We start from the raw sequence: 20,542 nt of genomic DNA, 5'->3' as shown, positions 1-20,542 counted from the left end.
AAACCCTCTTGTTTTAGGATATGTTCAAATAATAATTGAAAGAACAGAGGAAAAATGAATGATTGTCTTCCTTTTATATCTCATATAGAAGCATAAACCACTTTTAACGAGGGAAAAAAGTACTGAGCTACTGAAATCATTTTATCAAAGCTTATATTTGGCAACAAAATAAGAATGGGGCATTTGTTTATTATCATCATTATTATTCATACGTTTTGAGTTTTCTTCTGATAAAATAATAAATAATAGAAAAGGGGAAAATAATCACAGTTAACTATGTACTTATTTCTTCAAATATCCAGAAGACTGCAATGTTAAGTGTTGCATGTATGCATCCAATAATGTTATAAGCATATACTTCAAAATATATATTTAATGCAAATATGATGTTTATATTCTGATATTGTAATGTAGCTTCTCAGTATGTAATATGTCTTTAAACATTTTACAATGTCAGTTTTAATTTTATCTTACTTTGAAAAAATATTTATATATTGAGAGATAGCTATGTGATTTCCAGTGTTTACTATTGAAGGCATGGTCAAAGTAAACATGGTGGTAAACTACCTTTACAAAAGATTTTTTATATGTGTATTAACCAAAGGGAATATGTATTTAAGTTTTGCAGTAAAATTTATCTTTGAGAATTAATAGAGAAGCTTATATATTTGTTATTTGGTATGTTTGATTATTATAAAATTAATTAAGACTCAACTTATACTTGCAAATGCCAAAGTAAATTAAAAATGCATTCTGGAAAAAAAAGTCTCCCTAACACTACTTTCTACCAGTTTCTACCTTCTAATAAAAACAAAATTAACAGTAGTTTCTATGTGAACCTTTCCTGAAAGGTTCATTAATTCATCACATTAAAATTGTAGATTAATTAAGATCAAAATTACATATTTACAATATTTAGACCTTCTACTTCTTAATAAGATTTTATTACCTCTTACAGTAATTTTTAAATTATTGCTGTTGTTGCCTTTTGTGATGCTTATAAACAGAATAATTTATTTCACTATAGTTTAAAAATGATCACTTTGGTTAAAATGAATTTATCACCATTAATGGTGCATTAAAAATTTTATAACCAGATACCTTATTGAATTTGCTTTTTTTTCCTGGATTATTTATGTCTTCTGTCATATATTTTAACATAGAAAGGATAACTTTGTGTTTTCCTTTCCATTTATGTAGAGCTAATTTATAGTTTGAATGATTGCATTGGTTATTATGTTCAAAGTAATAGCCACAATTAATAAAGCAATGTTATTTAATAATGGTGATAAGCATATTTGTTTTGTTCTTTATTTTATAGGTATATTTGTAATAATTTATCATAAATAATTATTCTAAGTTTTTTTGTTTTTGATATATATCCATTTTTCCTGTTACCATAATAAAATCCCCTTATATTATCAGAAGTATATGCTGAAACTCTATGTTTGGAAATTACAATTTCCCTTCTGATTTTATTATGGTTAAAATATCACCACCTTCTAATTTGTTTGCATTTCTTGAATTAATCTTCCATGTTAATAATATACTGTCTTTAATATGTTACTAGATTATATTAAGACTAATTTATAAATTTTGTTTGAATATTCATGATAATATATGAACCCAGCCAACCAACGCATTCATAACAGATTCAGAGAGGAAAACACGTCGACCTCTCCAGAAAGTGGTGATATTTTCAGCTTGGTATGGTAACGTGATCGTGACCTTCAGACAGCACAAATATGTGTGTCATCTCAAGTGCAATTCCTTATAGACCCAGCTTGGTTCTTCTCCAATGTCTCCTTTTGGAGTTGTACCTGATTTTATTTCCAGTTTTCATTCGAATCCACTGGGGAATGGGATGATTTCGCTTTCGTTTCTTGGCCAGGAATCGCTTAATCCTGAAAGTCTTGTGAGAAGACGCGGTGAGAAGCGGAGGCAAGAACACACCACGATGGCGGAGAAAGGAAAAGAGCAACATTTTTAATACAACCAACTTTTAAAATAAAATCATGTGTGAAGCATCCAATTATATATTTTAAATATATAAAAGATCAAGTTTAGTAGCCTTGGAAGGTTATTATGAAATAAGAACTATACATTTTGTTTGTATAAAGAAAAACAGAACTTGAAAATGAAAAGGATCTCAAGAGGTTTTGAGGGTTCAACTTACGTTGAAATTCAATAATTTGCTTGGGAAATTTTGTGATTTCCCATATACTCTAGCTTCTTGTGCAATTAGCTAGAAGAGTGACACCAAATTGAGGTCCCAAAGTTGTAGTACAGATGTAAGGAGAAAGAGTCAAGGGCATCGAATGCTTAAAAGAGTAAGTATAATCACTAAGGAGACAGGCATATCTGTCAGAGAAATATAGAACAGACTATTGATTTTGCCTATCAGAAATGTTGACAGAGCAAAAACTTATTATAGAATAATTCTGAAAATTTGTATTTTAAACATTGAAGCAATTCATCTTTTCTTGGATTAATTTTTCTATCCTTAGTATATATAATATTTACTTTTTTACTTGTAGTGGCTCAGTCAGTGCAATTGCTCAAGTGTCCTACTTCTTACCATTCAATGTATATTCAATGAATATACACAGAATTTTCTGGTTTCACCTAACAGGCAGCCAACAAAATATAATACCAGAATGTTCATTTAAGATACCAGTTTCGGAATGACATCCTGAGGATTTAGGATACTGCTTTTCAAGAAGTGGTTTATACATCGTATCAATGACCTTTAACTAAAATTCATGGGTCTTGAATCCAAGAGGAAGTAAGAATGGGCTGTTCTCATTAACACTCCCAGTGAATCATTTGGGGAATTTGTTCTTTACAAATCTATAATTTTAGATTCTGCTATTTCCCAAATGGGTCCTTTGCCAATGGACAGGCTAAGGAGACTGTTATGTCTCAAGTGTGCTTCTCATGTGGTTATTTTGTGCTCCTCAGGGCTGTAGGACAATAGGCAAAAAAGCAGTTTCTATACTGATCGGATACTCTATCTTGATAGGATTGTCATAATAAATTGTTGTTGTTACAACCCTATCAAGGTAGAGTATACCATCAGTATAGGGTGCAAAAAAAGAGTGTTTCTACAACTTGAACAGAAAATAGCAGCTACCAAGGTACTACAAGGCAGGATAACCAAGGGTGTAAACCGCCAGGGAAGAAGATCTAGGCTACCCCATTAGACAAGTAACTTACACCAGCATATATGCCAATGATAAGAGGGATACAGAATACATTGTAGAGAAAGGGTAATAATGAAAATTACTTATGATCACCTTTAATAGTAGGACAGTAGCTTCTTCCACTCATCTTACTATTGCTATTCATTATTTTTAATTGTTACCCATCACACCTTGGAAAATCAGTGACAGGACAGAATATCCCTAACGTGGGACCTGAATGAACTGGGTGGTGTATGGGGAGAATTGTAGCTGACACCATCAGTGTCCTGCTATGGCTTTCACTGTCCCTTTACGTGAAAGGCTGCTTATTACAATCATTTGTGATTCACTGCTGCAAGAATTTTATCCGGCTGCGTGGAGATACTTGGTATCTGCACAGGGCAACCTGAAAGTGCCAACAATTTAGTGATCCCAGAAGCGGTCTTAAACTGTGGATAAACAGGGATTTGCTGCATCAATGTGCCAGTCTTTTCATCCCTTGGTTGGGGATGCTGCAAAGCATGTTCCACACTGTCTCCCAGAACTGACCAGCTTCATTGAGCTCCAGCTGCCCAGGGTTGTGACTGTCTTAATAATACACCCTTTACTGGCTTTTTTCTCTTTCCTGACTCAACTCGCCAAGGCCTGAAAGTGTTTTCTGGGATAATCTACCAAATATATTTCCGTGCAATTAAATCCCTTTCTTAGAGTTATTATTTAGGTGACCCCAAATTAAGAGACGTCTATCTCAGATCCCTAAAAGTCTTTGAGTTAGAACTGAACAGAGTTAAACTTTTCTTTTTCACATTGCAATTGCTATTTGAATATGAATGGGAGGGCAGAACATTGCACACTTGCTTTAATATTGTTATCTTTCAGCAATCATGCGATTTACTGTTTGGATATAATTATATAAACACAAAATTAGCCTTCATTCAGACATCATACAAGTCGGTTATATTTTGCCAATATGAAAAATATGTTTTAAATTTTGTTTTTAACTATTATTCTGTTTTTTCATTATTAAACTATTAAAAAGTAACAGCTCATACCTATGCCAACATTTGAGCCTTGCAATGGTACATTTTTTTATGGCCCTTGTATCTTTCCACTTCCCTCAATGTGATATGATAAACTTTTAAAGATTAACTAATGGCTCTCCCCAAGATGACTGCTGAGGACGAGTTACTGCTGCCGCAGCTGCCCGAGCTGTTCGAAACGGGCAAACAGTTACTGGACGAAGTAGAAGTAGCGACTGAACCTGCCGGTTCCCGGATAGTCCAGGAGAAGGTGTTCAAGGGCCTGGACCTCCTTGAGAAGGCTGCCAAAATGTTATCGCAGCTCGACTTGTTCAGCCGAAATGAAGATTTGGAAGAGATTGCTTCCACCGACCTGAAGTACCTGTTGGTGCCAGCGTTTGGAGGAGCCCTCACCATGAAACAAGTCAACCCCAGCAAGCGTCTAGATCATTTGCAGCGGGCTCGAGAACACTTTATGAACTACTTAACTCAGTGCCATTGCTATCATGTGGCAGAGTTTGAGCTGCCCAAAACCAAGAACCGCTCAGCTGAAAATCGCACTGCCAATTCTTCCATGCCTTATCCTACCCTCGTTGCTATGGTATCTCAAAGACAGGCTAAAATAGAGAGATACAAGCAGAAGAAGGAGTTGGAGCATAGGTTGTCTGCAATGAAATCTGCTGTGGAAAGCGGTCAAGCAGATGATGAGCGTGTTTGTGAATATTATCATCTTCACCTTCAGAGGTGGATTGACACCAGCTTAGAAGAGATTGAGAGCATTGACCAGGAAATAAAGATCCTGAGAGAAAGAGACTCTTCAAGAGAGGCATCAACTTCTAACTCGTCTCTCCAGGATAGGCCTCCAGTGAAACCCTTCATTCTCACTCGGAACACGGCCCAAGCCAAAGTATTTGGAGCTGGTTATCCAAGTCTGGCAACTATGACGGTGAGTGACTGGTATGAGCAACATCGGAAATATGGAGCATTACCGGATCAGGGAATAGCCAAGGCAACACCAGAGGAATTCAGAAAAGCAGCTCAGCAACAGGAAGAACAAGAAGAAAAGGAGGAAGAGGATGATGAACAAACACTCCACAGAGCCCGGGAGCGGGATGACTGGAAGGACACCCACCCTAGGGGCTATGGCAACCGACACAACATGGGCTGATCTTCCCACAACACAACAGGACTACAGGGTGCACAACTCCCCCGCTAAGAAAAACCACGCAGTCCTCTCCTCCCTGGGCTCCCGCTTCAGCTCTGTACAACGAAGGCAAAGATGCTAAATCTTGCTTTGCATTCAGTAAAGTGTCAAGTGATAAAATAAATAAATAAATAAATAAATAATAAAAATTAACTAATGGCCAAATTGCAATGATTTCTAATCAACTTCATGGGAAGTAGCTTGGGGTAGTAGCCTTGATAGTCATACCCAATTTATAATAAATCTCTGTTTACTGATAATTTTTTAAAGCATTATTACCAATGTTTCTTAATTTGATCCCCTTGGAAAATTCTACAAGTTTATCTTCCTTGCATCAGTTTGCTGACTTTTTCATTTCTTATGCTTACTTATTTATCCAGAAGATTTTTAAAAAATAGTATTCTAGCAAGATCTAAAATGTTGGATTCAAATCAATCAGTATCTTGGTGATAAAATGTAATTCATTTTATTTAAGCAGTGCTTGAAGTAGACATACAGTTCTCTTCTAGGAGGTGAATACCGTGAAGGAGTTTAGTATAATAGGACCTAGACATTGGAAGTGATAGGTGGCCAGCTGGTATTTTCAAAATCAATTGCCCACCCAGAGACAGCGCATCCGGGTTAGGTAGAGTAAGTGATGAGAATCAAGCCTCTCTATCACTACACTTCTCAAAATCTCTGAGCTTGAAAAATGCAAGTCAATATCCACATAATAAAAGTCAAATGAGTTTGCTGCTCTTTCACATAGCATATCAGATACTGAAAATGCCCAGATAAGATAATGAAAATATCACCAAGAAAGAAACAACGAAATGAGCTATTTACAGAAACCAGAAGGGAATTAATACTGGTAATAGGAGAGTAATGTACGGAAGCCTATAACATAAAGGAAAAGCACATTCAATGAAGTAATGGCTATGAGGTTCTTCCATTAGTTAGCAGGCAATTCCAGATTCGGAGGCTAGGAAGCAGTTGTGATCAGGGGCCTGATTACATCAAGTGATTTAGTGTCTTCTTCAGGAGCTTGCTACAACTCAAGACATTTTGACATTAAATCCAGGACTATTTCCTGTAAGTAGTGCTTCTATGTGTTCAGTGTTGTTTAATATCTATAAGAAATTTTGCACCTCCTGCTTCATCAAAGATTTATTTTCTAAGAAGAGAGAAATGAAGGAAGGTTACATAAAGAAAAGAACTAACCTTTGAAAATCCGGGAGACATTAACAAGTATTTTTCCTGATAAATATTATCTTGGGGAAAATTGTATTTGATTTTGAAAAATGTTTTTGTTGAAGTATATTCATTTAACTAAAAATTCACAAAATATAAATATACACCATAATTAATTATGACAGAGCAGTCCACTCACACTGCCACGCACATCAAAAATTTGCATATTGTCATACCCTAGAGTTACCTTCTCTAAATTATTTCTCCTTTCCTCCTCCACAAAAGTAATAAGTATTCTAATATCAAACACCACAGATTGATTTTGCTTGTTTATTTTTCTTAATTATTAATTCATAAAAATAGAATTAAGAAGTACATACTATTTTATGCTGATTTCTTTTACTCAACATAATGTTTGTGAAATTCATATTTGAATGAAGTAGTAGTTTCCTCATTTTCACTGCTCTATAATATAGCAAGTTCTTAATTAATATAGTCTATAGGACCTTGGAAATTGTAACTTTAAGCAAAATGTTGTGTAATGAAACCAATTTTACCATAGACTAATTGATATAAACAAGAGTTAAGTTCCTACATCATATTTCTGGTAACAAATACATTATCAAACTTCTAAATAAAGACCAGACATACTTGGCATCCTCTTTAGCATGCTTGCAAATAGTGCATAATGTGAATTTAATCATGAGGAAACATCAGAGAAATTCACATTGAAATAAATGTCAGCTATATGAAATAAATGTCAGAGCCCATTTGGCAGCTCAGGGCACCAAATGGGAACTAGCCCTGGACAGGATGTCATTCCATTGCAAGGCACACACATACACAACCACTCTCACTCAGGCTGTTACCATGCAGACACACTTATTAACCTCATGTACACCTTTTTGGGATGTAGGAGGAAAGCAGAGTACCCAGGAAAACCCAGAAAGACATGGGAGAACCTGCAAACTCCACACAGACAATGATCCCCGCCAGAAATTATTTTTTCCCCTCATCAATGTCACAATAAAAAGATAATGGATGAAAGGACGTTATTGGATGACCTCCTATAGTCCACCATCCACTTATATTATTCATCCTTTGTATTCTAGGTAGATACTTGAACTGTTTGTAGATTATACCGATTTAAATAATGCTGTAAACATCCTTACATATGCATGTTGAATCAAATATGTATGTATACCTGATGGATTCATGCTTAAAAGTAAAGTTGTTACATCTTTTTTTTTTTTTTTTTTTTTGAGACGGAGTCTCGCTCTGTCGCCCAGGCTGGAGTGCAGTGGCGCCATCCCGCTCACTACAAACTCCGCCTCCCAGATTCACACCGGTCTCCTGCCTCAACCTCCCATGTAGCTGGGACTACAGGCGCCCATCACCATGCCCAGCTAATTTTTTGTATTTTTTGGTAGAGACGGGGTTTCACCGTGTTAGCCAGGATGGTCTTGATCTCCTGACCTCGTGATCTGCCCGTCTCGGCCTCCCAAAGTGCTGGGATTACAGACGTGAGCCACCGCGCCCAGCTACATCCTTTGTTATGAGCATATTTGAATTAAATAGAAATGTAAAACAGGTTCCGAAAGGGTATTAATTTGCATTTCTACTACCAGAGCAAAAAAGTGTTAACTGTGTCCTCATCCTTGCCAAAATGTGACATTGCTGGTAATTTTAAATTGTGCCTGTTTCAGGAGTGTGTGACATAATCTGTTTTGGCTTAATTTGCATTTCTCTGATTATTCAAGAAATTGAGCAAATTAGTATTATCTTTTTCGAAGTGCCTGTTCAAGTCCTTGCCCATTTTTATATTAAGTTGTCGGTCTTTCTTAGTCCAGCTGCTTGGTTCTTGTTGTTGTTGCTCTTGTTGTTGGCTTTTCTTAATGTCCAGTGAGCTAACAAAATTTTTTACATTTTTAAATGTCTACATTTGAATGGTTTTATAAGTACCTGTATAAGGTCCATGGTTTTGTATCTTGACCCAAAACATAAAATATTTATTCTCTTACCATGGAAGAAAATATTTGCCAATCCTAAAACTGGAAGCACATGATTCCCATCTGAAACTTTTGATGTCCCAAATTCTTTCATTTCTAGTGACTCTATTGCCCACATAGATGACACTAAGTGGATGTAGATCACCTCAGCTGAGGAAAGGCATTGGATCTGCAGGCTCTTTAGCTTGTTTTCATTACTAAACAGATAGCACCCACATAGACGTGTTACTTGTTTCTGTTTTCTGTGCAGTTGCATTTCATCAATTACAGGTTACTCAAAAAACAATTTCAGTCAATGCACAGCAAACTCATCAGGACCTTCATTTAATTTCCATCCAACCCAATCCTTAAGTTACTTTTGACGGAGGAATTCTCTGACTCTAGAGGAAAAGGTGTGGAAAGGCTATTAATGATTTCCTCTCTCCCTATTTTCTTAATTTTTATAAAGAGTTCTGGACTTCAGTGGGTGTTGAATTTCACCAAACGCTTCATAAAAATCTTACTGACATAGTCATAAATTTTTATACTCCATTTTTCCACTCCAGTGATTTACTTTGGAGGATTCTTATGTTCCACACCCAGTTTGTCTTAGTGAAATAAATTCAAATTAGTAATAATGTGTTATTCTTTTTCATATGTTTCTGAATTTTTACTAATAATTTGTGAAGGACTTTGCATTAATATTTTTGAAAGACACTAGCTTAGATTTGTACTTGTTATTCATTTGTCATGTTTTGGTATTGTGGTCTCATTAAGTTGATAGAAAATTGGGTTTACACAAAAGGTTTACTTGTCAAGATAGAATTATGTGAATTACAGGTCTGACCTAAATCCAATGTCACTATTGGTTCAAAAAAATTGTCAACCATTAGGCATATATTAAACATTCGAGGTGTCCAAATTGTTTGACCTAGCTCCTCAAAATTTCCCTTTTATAAAAATTAGGATATGTTTTGATTATGGAATAACCAGTTTTGAGTAATATGAGTGTGGGGAAACATTACTCATGAAAGGAAGCTATTTTAGCATAATAACACTTTCAATTTATAATCAGTAATTCCATGACCATTCTCATTTTTCTCCTAGCTTTGCCACATAAACCCAAAATACATGTAGGACATTTGTGATTAAAACTATAAACATGGAAATCATAGAAAATTAGAAATCATAGAAAATAGAAAGAAATCATAAAAATTACTAAAAGGAGATACACATTAATGTATTCAAAGGCTAATTATTGTTAGGTTAATTATGCTCTCCAACTTCATCAAGATTCTTTGCAACCCAAATGAAAATTCCATCATGCTTTTTGGAGATACTGACAACTATATTTTAAAATTTGTATGAAAAAGTAAGTGAACTAGAAAAGCTAAATTATTTGAAAATGGAAAAATGAAAATGGAGGATTCTCGTATCTTCATTTCAAGACTTAACATAAAGCTACAGTAATCAAAAAGGCATAGCACTGGTAGAAAGATAAATATATAGATACTATAAGGCTAGAAATAGATCTGAGGACATACAGTCTACTAATTTTTTACAAAGACGTGAAGATAACTAAACTAGAGAATGGACAAGCTTTTGAAAGATAGTACTAGAAAAAAAATCCATGGCGTATATTTTATACAAAAACAGAATATCTGAAAATGGATTACAGATGTAATTGTGAAATATAAAATATAAAACTTCTGAAAGAAAGCATAAGAGAAAATCTACATGACTTTGGATTTAGCAACAGGGTTTTAATTATGACACCAATATACCATCCATGAAAGAAACAAAAATTGACAAATAGGATTTATAAACAATAACATCTTCTGCCTTGCGAAAGACTCTGTTAAGAGAATAAGTGCACAATCAAGAGATGTGGAGAAAATATCTTCAAATTATACCTGATAAAAGCCTTATATCTAGAATGCATAAAGAACTCTTAAAACTGAGCAATAAACAAAAACAAACAACCCAATAATAATAGACAAAAGATAGATACTTCATAAAAAAGATATGCAGATTCCAATACATTTATGAAATGATTCTCAACTTTATTAGACATTAGGGAAATTCATATAAAGACTCAAATAAGATCCCACTACACACTTATTAGAGTAGGGTTGGAGGTGGGTTACAATACCAAATCCTCCTGAGGACAAGGCATAGTGGAAATTCTCTCTCTCTGATGGTGAAAATGCCAAATGGTATAGCCACCCCAGCAAACACTTGGGCAGTTTTTATAATGCTAACCATAAAATTTTCAACCAACCTAGCAAATAAGTTCTTGAGTTTTATTCATGAGAACTAACAATTTATGTTTATACAAGGATCAATATGTGAATGTTTACAGCAGCTTTATTCATCAAGATAAAAAACAACTCAGAAGTCCTTCAGTGAGTGAGTGGACACAAATAAACTGTGGAATATCCATGCACTGTAATACTACTCATAAATTTTCAAAAAGAGGAAGCTCTTGCCTCACGCAGCAACACATACGAATCTTAAATGCATATTTGATAAGTTAAAGAAATGAAACTGAAAAGAGCTATATTACACAATCCCCTTTATATGACATTCTGAAAAAGACAAAATGTAGTGATGGAAAAGAGATGAGCATTTGCTAGAATTTGAGAGATATGGGAGAGACTGAGTATAAAGCTGCCACACAAAAGAACCATTGGTAAGATATTCTATTAGTCTGTTCTCACGCTGCTATAAGGACATACCTGAGAATGGGTAATTTACAAAGGAAAGAGATTTAATTGACTCACAGTTCAGCATGGCTAGGGAGGCCTCAGGAAACTTACCATTGTGGCGGAAGGGGAAGCAAACACATCCTTCTTCACAGGGTGGCAGGAAGGGGAAGAATAGAGCCAAGAAAAAGGGAAGCCCCTTATAAAACCATTAGATTTTTTTTTCTTTTTTTTAGACAGAATCTCACTCTGTTGCCCAGACCAGAGTGCAACAGCATGATCTTGGCTCACTGCAACCTCTACCTACCAGGTTCAAGTGACTCTCCTGCCTCACCCTCCCAGGTAGCTGAAATTACAGGCATGCACCACCATGCCCCGCTAGCTTTTGTGTTTTTAGTAGAGATGGGGTTTCACCATGTTGGCCAGGCTGGTACTGAACTCCTGGCCTCAAATGATCCACCTGCCTTGGCCTCCCAAAGTGCTGGGATTATAGGCACGAGTCACCACACTCGGCCAAACCATCAGATCTTGTGAAAATTTACTCACTATCCCGAGAATAGCATAGGGAGAGCCATCCCCATGATTCAACTACTTCCCACTGGGTCCCCCCTACAACATGTGGGGATTATGGGAATTACAATTCAAGATGAGATTTGGGTGGGGACATAGCCAAATTGTATCAGAAATGAAAGCATATCTTATAGAATGGTAAGATATGAAAAGAGATGAAGATTATGGATGCATAATTATGCATTTTTCAACCTAAAACTTCCAAGGGCTGATTTTACTGTATGCAAACAGTACCAACAACCAAAGCAGGATGTCAGGGAATCCCGGGTTGCAATACACCTGTCTGTAATGAGTCAAACTGTATTACAAGGGTATGACATAACCTCATTGAACAGGTGGAGTGAACAAGAACTGACATAAGTAAATCTGAAAAATAGTGTTTTGACTAGATATAGCAATGCTAAAAGCAAAGAGAACTGAACTGCATTTTAACATTATACTCTGCTTGGTAAATTTGTTTCTCACAAGGATATAGGTTAGCAATGTTCAAACCACTTTACAAACTATAGAAGTGTGTATCTGAATGGACTAGCGCATGTATTTTCTCTCTCTCTCTCTGCTAGAGTGCCTAAAAGGTGAGCCATCTAAGTTGCCTCAACCATATGCAGAGTCTAGATACTGATTTCTTTTTTCTATAATATTTATATTATAATATTTATTTTTTACAAGAAGATACACTATCTTCTATTTTAATATTTAAAAGCAATAAAACAACATGTTATTTTGTTGGTAGTACAGTATTTGCTATTACTGTTACTGTTATTGAAGCTAATGATCATGTCTTTAAGAATGAACCAGAAATCAGTCAGCTATAAGAAGAGATCTGGTTGGTGCTTGTATGGTGGGAAAGGTGTTGGATGTTAGAAGTGAGTTATAAGATGGGCAGTGTGATACAGAAAAATGATGCAGGTATATATTCCTGTATTTTGGGCATTTGAGTAATGGCTTTATTTTTTGCTAGATATTGATTTCTAAATACCATTCATAGAGGAAACAAACCGGAATCCCTGGCAAAAAGACTGATACTAGAGCTGGGACAAGGAAAAACAAGATGGGGCTGGAGAATTTTATAGTGCTAGAAAATACAGAATTGCTAAGAAACAAATGAGTGGGGAATTTCAGCAGACACAGGATCCAACTGAAAAGGGATTCTCATGGCTAAAACTGAAGAATTTGAGTAACAAAATAAATATTGTATTGGATTATACTGCAAAAAAATGGAATAGATATTAGAGTCAATAATGACACAAATCAATGAATAAACAAAGAAGGGAAAAATATTCCTTGCAAATAAAATCCAAATATATACAGTAATTTCACAGTGGAGAAGGCTAGCATACAGCTAATAATTTCAAATAAGTGATCAAAGTTAACACTGCAGGTAAGTGGACAATAGGAAACACGTGCCTTCTGATCTGACGCACTGAGAAATACTTAGCATCTTCTCTGGCGTGCTTGCAAAAAGTGCATAAGGTGAATTTAATCATGAGGAAAAATCAGACAAATTCACATGGAAGGTCATTTTATAAAATAACCAGTGCCGTTCAATAATTTCAATGTCATGAAACACAAAGACTGGAACCATATCTGATTGATGAGAATAAACAAAGATTACAAGTGTATGCAATGTGTGAACTCGCATTTTCTTTTACTGAAAGAACATTCCTGGGAAAAAGACAAATCAGATAAACTCCATAGATTCAGTTATAATACATTACCAAAATTCATCTTTAGATTTTGATAACTGTAATTTCTTTGCAGAAGGGAATGACTTACTCTTGGTAAATACCCAACAAAGCATTTAGCATATATAGGCTTCATGGTTTCAGTTTATTATGTGGTAATTTAGAAAATATAGGAGAGATGCAAATAAAAAGAGAGATACAGAGAGAGAAAGAATTTTGTGGAGAGGTTTAGAAATAAACTCTAGTAATGGAAAAATACAACCTGAAAACCAGCATGAATATTTTTATTTTATTCAAAATAAAATAAATTTGTTTATTATTTTTGGGCACACCTAATTTTTAAATATCATTCTTAACGAGTCTGTTTTTTTTACTATAAATTTACTCATTTCACCTAATTTTTGAGATGTATTTGGCAATAATTATTTCTAATTCTTATTTTAATTTCAGCTGTAACTAACAGGGGAATAACTTTTAAGTCTCAACAGTGTTTATTAGTTCATGTCCCATATACACTACATTGTCTTATTTTGGGATCAATGATTTGAATCTCAATTTGTGACCTCCTGCATTGGAAAGATCACACCTGCCTACTGACTTCATCAGCATTTAACACAGAAAGGCCTTTAATAAATTATGTTTGATGATTATGTCATTAAGGAGAATGGCTTTCTCTATTTTATGTGATTTAGGTTATTGATTGATTGTGCTCCCTGGAATATAAATTCCTGTGCCTAATCAGCACAATTTCAGAAATATCGACCTTCAAGTCAAAGGCCAATTTACAAAGCTCTTTGACATATTTCACAGGTATAGTAACATTACTCACAATATATTATTTTTAATGTCATTATTTTTGAGAAGTTTGACATTTATAAAAATATTAATTAGACATAAAAGCCAAAATATTGATTATAATTTTTTTTTTTTTTTTTTGAGATGGAGTCTCGCTCTGTCACCCAGGCTGGAGTACAGTGGCACGATCTCTGCTCACTGCAACCTCTGCCTTCTGGGTTCACAACATTCTCCTGCCTCAGCCTCCTGAGTAGCTGGGACTACAGGCAGCCACCACCACACCGGCTAATTTTTTGTATTTTCAGTAGAGACGGGGTTTCATCGTGTTAGCCAGGATGGTCTCAATCTCCTGACCTCATGATCCACCCGCCTTGGCTTCCCAAAGTGCTGGGATTACAGGCGTGAGCCACTGCACCCGGCCAATTATAATTTTTTAAATCACTGATCACAATCATTATTTTCACTTTGATGCAAATTAGAGTATGCTGAACATTTTTTCTTTTTCTGAAACTTTGGAAGTTTGAAGGTGTACTTAGAAAATTATAGTATCTTTATAGTTTCTGGAAATTATAGTGCTCCTCTATCCTGAATAGATTATATCATACATGTAATATACAATTCTACAATTGTTTTAAATATATATATATATTTATATATATAGTTTAATTGAAAGGTGTCAGCACAACAAGTAATTAATATTTGAAAGGGTTGCAGGCTCTATTCTGGGGACAGGAAGAGTGGCTGTCTCTAAGTGTTTGGTGGGTTAATGAGGATAGTAGAAAAGTGTTTAGTTTTTGTTTATTCCATACACTATTTTTGAAAACCAATATACACTCAACCGAGTATACTTACAAATCATATTTAACAGAAACATTTTTGAGGAGTGTTTTCTAATGGTTGAATAGAAGATCTTGAATGTTAAGAAGATTGTGTGTGTGTGTGTGTGTGAGAGAGGGAGAGAGACAGAGAGAGAGAGAGAAAATTATTTAATTAGGAATTAAACAGCTGTATGCCAGAATTTTGTTTACTCAGTAGAATGATGAAGCAACATAGGATAGTGCCTTCTGTTTTGTGCTGCTAAAGAAAATACCACAGATTGAGTAATTTATAACAAAGAGAAAAGTGTTGTTCATGGTTCTGGAGGCTGAGAATTCCAAGATCAAGGTGCTGGCATCTGGCAAGGGCTTTGTTGCTGCATCACCCCATGGCAGAAGGTAGGAGGGCAAGGGCATGCATGAAAGACTGTAAGAGGGGGCCAAACTCCTTCTTTTTAAGGAACTTGCTGCTGGGATAAATAGCCCACTCCTGCGGTCACAGCATTAATCCATTCATGACGTCAAAGCCTTCATGACATAATCACCTCCCAAAAATCCTACCTCTTAGCATTGTTGCATTGGGCATTAAGTTTCCGACACATGACATTTGAGGCACGTATTCAAACTATCGTTTTCAGATGTTATTTCTCCAGTTGCTAGCAATGTACCCCAAGACTAACACAGATATTGAAGGAGAGAGAGTCATGGAAGTTCCTGGCTTCACTACCTCATTACAACCAGGACAGCTCCATTTGGGTTGTTTATATATTAGAATTCTACACCATATTTAGTATGAACAAAAGGGGTTTTTGCTAATTTTTAAAATTTTGTTCAAATTATTTTCTAGTTGGTACCCAATTGGACATTTCCTTCTTGGTTTACTTTCAGTAGTTTTAAGCGAACTGGATTGGCATAACTTGCTCAGCAGTCTTGGGTACTAACTCACTGGTTGGAGGATTCTGAGATGACTGGGTAAAAACATTCATTCATTCATCAAATACTTTGGTGGCATTTATCACACACCAAGAACTTTTCTATGTGCTAAATATATTAGCAAATGAAAGAGACAAAGCCTTTGCCTTCATGAAACATTTTTTGCATGTGTGAAAAGATAATAGAAATATGAATAGATACACAATCCACTACAATATGAGTTTGTGAGAAGTGCTCTTGAAAGATAAGAGTGACATGGGCTACATATTTGATATTATGATGGTCCCTTAGATAAAGTGATATTTGACAGGATGTCAGGTTTGTGCAACATGAAGGATGTCAGACTTACCAATATCTAAAGAAAGGTTTTTCTAGCTGCACAGTGCAAGACATGTAAAAGGCTTTAAAGCAGGAGCTTTCTTAATTGGTTTGGGGAAAGCCTGGTAAACGCTGGTATTTTGCTTGATTGTAATTAACCTACATAAAGCAGAAATTGCATTAATAAATCTGATATATTTAAATTTTCACATGCATTATAATGTTGCGAATAATCTGTACTGTAAGTTTAATAAGTTTTTCAACGTTAAAATTCTTTATTTTCCAAGAAGGGTAAAGAACAATAAAGACTATGTGATAAGTAGGCCGGGTGCCGTGGCTCACACCTGCAATCTCAGCACTTTGGGAAGCCATGGCAGGCAGATCACTTGAGGTCAGGAGTTTGAGACCAGCCTGACCAACATGGCAAAACCCTGTGTTTACAAATAAAAATAAAAATATAAAAATCAGCCAGGCATGGTGGCGTGTGTCTGTAGTCCCAGCTACTTGGGAGGCTGAGGCAGAATTGCATGAACCCTGGTGGTGGATTTTACAGTGAGCCCAGATCGCACCACTGCTCTCCAGCCTGGGAAACAGAGTGAGTGAGACTCTGTCTCAAAAAAAAAAAGTTTATATAATAAGTATTGAAAGTTTTATTTGCACACTACAAAACAATATGCCAGCACACAGAGAAGTCAGGTAATTCAATCAAACTGGTCAATCAGAAAAAAATCCTGCCCATCTTTGTACTAACTTTGTTCCTCAAAGGGAATAACTGATCTATTTCACAGCTTAAAAGAAAATTTATTCTTTCTAGTAAGTTTAGATAGTATATATAGTAATTTATTCACATAGTAATTTAGTAATTATATAGTAATTTCTTTGCAAATAATAATATATGTAAATTATTCATAAATTAGGCACAATAAGAGATTAATAACAATAACTAATCTAGTTCACCCATGAATAACAACATGGGTTTGAACTGCATGGGTCTATTTACACATGTATTTTTTCCAACAAATATATTTTTAAAATTTTGGAGATTTGTGCCAATTTGAAAAAACTTACACATAAAGCATGCAGCCTAGAAATATCAAAAAAATAAGAAATTTTAGGTGCATCATGAATGCATAAAATATACATATATAATTGTTTATGTAATCACTTACTACCATAAAATATACACAAATGTATTATAAAAAGTTAAAATGTATCAAAACATAGGCACACAAATACCGACTGCACATGGCACCATTGACAGTAGGGAGAAATGTAAACAAAAGTAAAGATAGAGTATTACATTGTAACTGCAAAAATAGTAATTGTGCTACATACTGCACTACTGTAATAATTTTGCTCAAGTGTTGCAAATACCTGCATGTGCCATTAATCATCTGTGTATGCAGCACATTTTCAATATCAAAGACTTGGAACCAACCCAAATGTCCATCAATGATAGACTGGATAAAGAAAACGTGGCACATATACACCATGGACTACTATGTAGCCATAAAAAAGAATGAGTTCATGTCCTTTTCAGAGACATGGATGAAGCTGGAAACTATCATTCTCAGCAAACTAACACAGGCACAGAAAACCAAACACTGTATGTTCTCACTCATAAGTGGGAGTTGAATAATGAGAACACATGGACAGAGGCAGGGGAATATCACACACCAGGGCATGTCGGGGGATGGGGGGTAAAGGGAGGGAGAGTATTAAGACAAATACCCGATGCATGCGGGACTTGAAACCTAGATGTCAGGTTGATGGGTGCAGCAAACCACCATGGCACATGTATAGCTATGTAATAAACCTGCACGTTCTGCACATGTATTCCAGAACTTAAAGTAAAATAAATTTTAAAAAATCATCTGTGCATGAGCAGTTCATCTCTCCAGTAAATTGTGTATTCAGTAAAAAGTGATCTCTCACAGTTCTTGCCTTTCCTTCACAGTGCTTAGTGCAATACCGTAATCCTTGAATAACACCATGGGATCCATGTGAAGTGTCACTAGTGTTGCCGGAAGTGCTCCCAAGAAACAGAGAAAAGTCGTGACATTATGAGAAAAAGTTGAATTGCCTGATATGTACCATAGATTAAGGTCTGGGACTGTGGTTACTTGCCATTTCAGACAGATGATCCATCTTGTAAACAGATGAAGTAAACGTATGGTATCAATAAATACAGGGCACTATTAGAAATGTATTTCTCTTCCGTATAATTTTTTTTTTTTTTTTTTGAGACGGAGTCTCGCTCTGTCGCCCAGGCTGGAGTGCAGTGGCCGGATCTCAGCTCACTGCAAGCCCCGCCTCCCGGGTTCCCGCCATTCTCCGGCCTCAGCCTCCCGAGTAGCTGGGACTACAGGCGCCGCCACCTCGCCCGGCTAGTTTTTTTTTTTTTTTTTTTTTTGTTTTTTGTATTTTTTAGTAGAGACGGGGTTTCACCATGTTAGCCAGGATGGTCTCGATCTCCTGACCTCGTGATCCGCCCGTCTCGGCCTCCCAAAGTGCCGGGATTACAGGCTTGAGCCACTGCGCCCGGCCCCGTATAATTTTTAATAACATTTTTTTCTCTAGCTTATTTATGTAAGAACACAGTATATAATACATATAACATACAAAATATGTGTTAATCAACTGTTCATTTTGGTAAGAGTTCCAGTCAAGAGTAGGCTATTTGTAGTTAAGGTTTTGGAAAAATCAAAACTTACATGTGGATTTTTGACTGAGCAGGAGATTGGTGACCCTAACCCCTGTAATACTCAAGGGTCAAATGTAATAAAATAGAACAATTACAACAATATGCCTACATCACTACTCTTTTGCTTTGGGGCTGCTATTAAGGAAAATAAGGGTGACTCCAGCATAAGCCCTGGAATACTGAAACAGCCAACCTGATAACCTAGATTGCTATTAAGTGATTAATGCATAGTAGCATCTGCAGCTTTGAAATGCTGGATAAAGAAATAATGTAGGTCCTGGGTGGGACAAAGCAGGATGCTCCAGATTTCATCATGCTACTCAAAGAGGCACAACATTGAAAACTTATGAATTGTTTATTTCTGGAATTTTCCATTTAGTATTTTCAGGCTGCAGTTGACCGCAGGTAACTAAAATCACTGAAAGATAAACCGTGAATAAGTGGGGACTACTGTATTACTCAGAAGCATCATAGTCTATTCAATTGTTTTCCTATGGTCAGAAGCATCATAGTCTATTCAATTGTTTTCCTATGGGCATGGGACATATTTCAAGACTTTTGCTATTACCAGTAGTATTGCAGAGAATATCCTTGTGCCTTCTTCATTTCATATTATGCCAGTAATTTTGCAATAGATAGCTAGAAATGGATCTTTTTTTGTCAAAAGGACAAATCGATAGATAACTCTGCTAAAAATGACTGAACTCCTTCGAAGGAGTTGTTACATGTTACATACTTACCAGAGATCTATAAGGATGCTATTTATCCATTGCCTCGCCAATAGTATATATTTTCAAAACGTCAGATTTTTAATACTCTAAAGTAAGGAATGGCAGTTCTAACTTGCATATGCCTTACTATGAATGTGGCTAAGCGTATTTTCCCATGTGTGAGCATCATTTGTATTTCTTTTTCTGTGACTTGTTGTTTTGGATCTTTTTTTCTATATTTTTTGGGAAGTTGGTGCTTTTTTTCTTCTCAGTTTTTAGAAAATCTATTAGTCAGGGCACTCAGAAAAATATAAATGACAGTAGATATTGCCACAAGGGGAATTAAGTATAAAGAGGTACCTAAACAGATATTGATGTAATGCAGCAAATAGTTATACTAAAGTACTATAGGTAATAACTCCACAACTAATTGCTACCACTAGACCTGGGAAAACAAAAGCAACAGTTTGGAATTATGAGAAGCCAGAGGTTTTGAGGAAAGGCAATGTAGAGCAGCAATTCAGACCTCCGCTGACAATTCAGACCTATGAGTCCGTTGACAGGTGCAGTCAGTCTGCTTTTGGTACTTCTGAGGGTGAAAGTGGTTCTGGGCGTGCTCTGATCCTATCTGGAACTAATTGCACCTGCTGGGGCAACATTCGCAGAAACATCGTAAATGTGAAAGAGCGAGTTCCTTCTTTCTGGTTCCTCTCTTCCGTCTCCATCTCTTGCTCTGTTGACCAG

General features: G+C 35.8%; 2 pseudogenes across 2 annotated transcripts; one reads left to right on the top strand and one right to left on the bottom strand.

Moving 5' to 3' along the window:
* Positions 1-1,120: 1,120 nt before the first annotated feature.
* LOC116271680 lies at positions 1,121-4,228 on the bottom strand (annotated as a pseudogene). The gene has a single exon (XR_004180357.1). The product of XR_004180357.1 is annotated as a 60S ribosomal protein L39 pseudogene (transcript).
* A 106-nt stretch (positions 4,229-4,334) lies between these two features.
* On the top strand, positions 4,335-5,519 carry LOC101011246 (annotated as a pseudogene). The gene has a single exon (XR_001899828.3). The product of XR_001899828.3 is annotated as an immunoglobulin-binding protein 1 pseudogene (transcript).
* The last annotated feature ends 15,023 nt before the right edge of the window (positions 5,520-20,542 follow it).

This window comes from Papio anubis, chromosome 1, assembly GCF_008728515.1.
Source record: "Papio anubis isolate 15944 chromosome 1, Panubis1.0, whole genome shotgun sequence".
Classification (NCBI taxonomy): domain Eukaryota; kingdom Metazoa; phylum Chordata; class Mammalia; order Primates; family Cercopithecidae; genus Papio; species Papio anubis.
The sequence above is the reverse complement of the archived record's forward strand: the minus strand, read 5'-3'. Positions and strand labels throughout refer to the sequence as shown.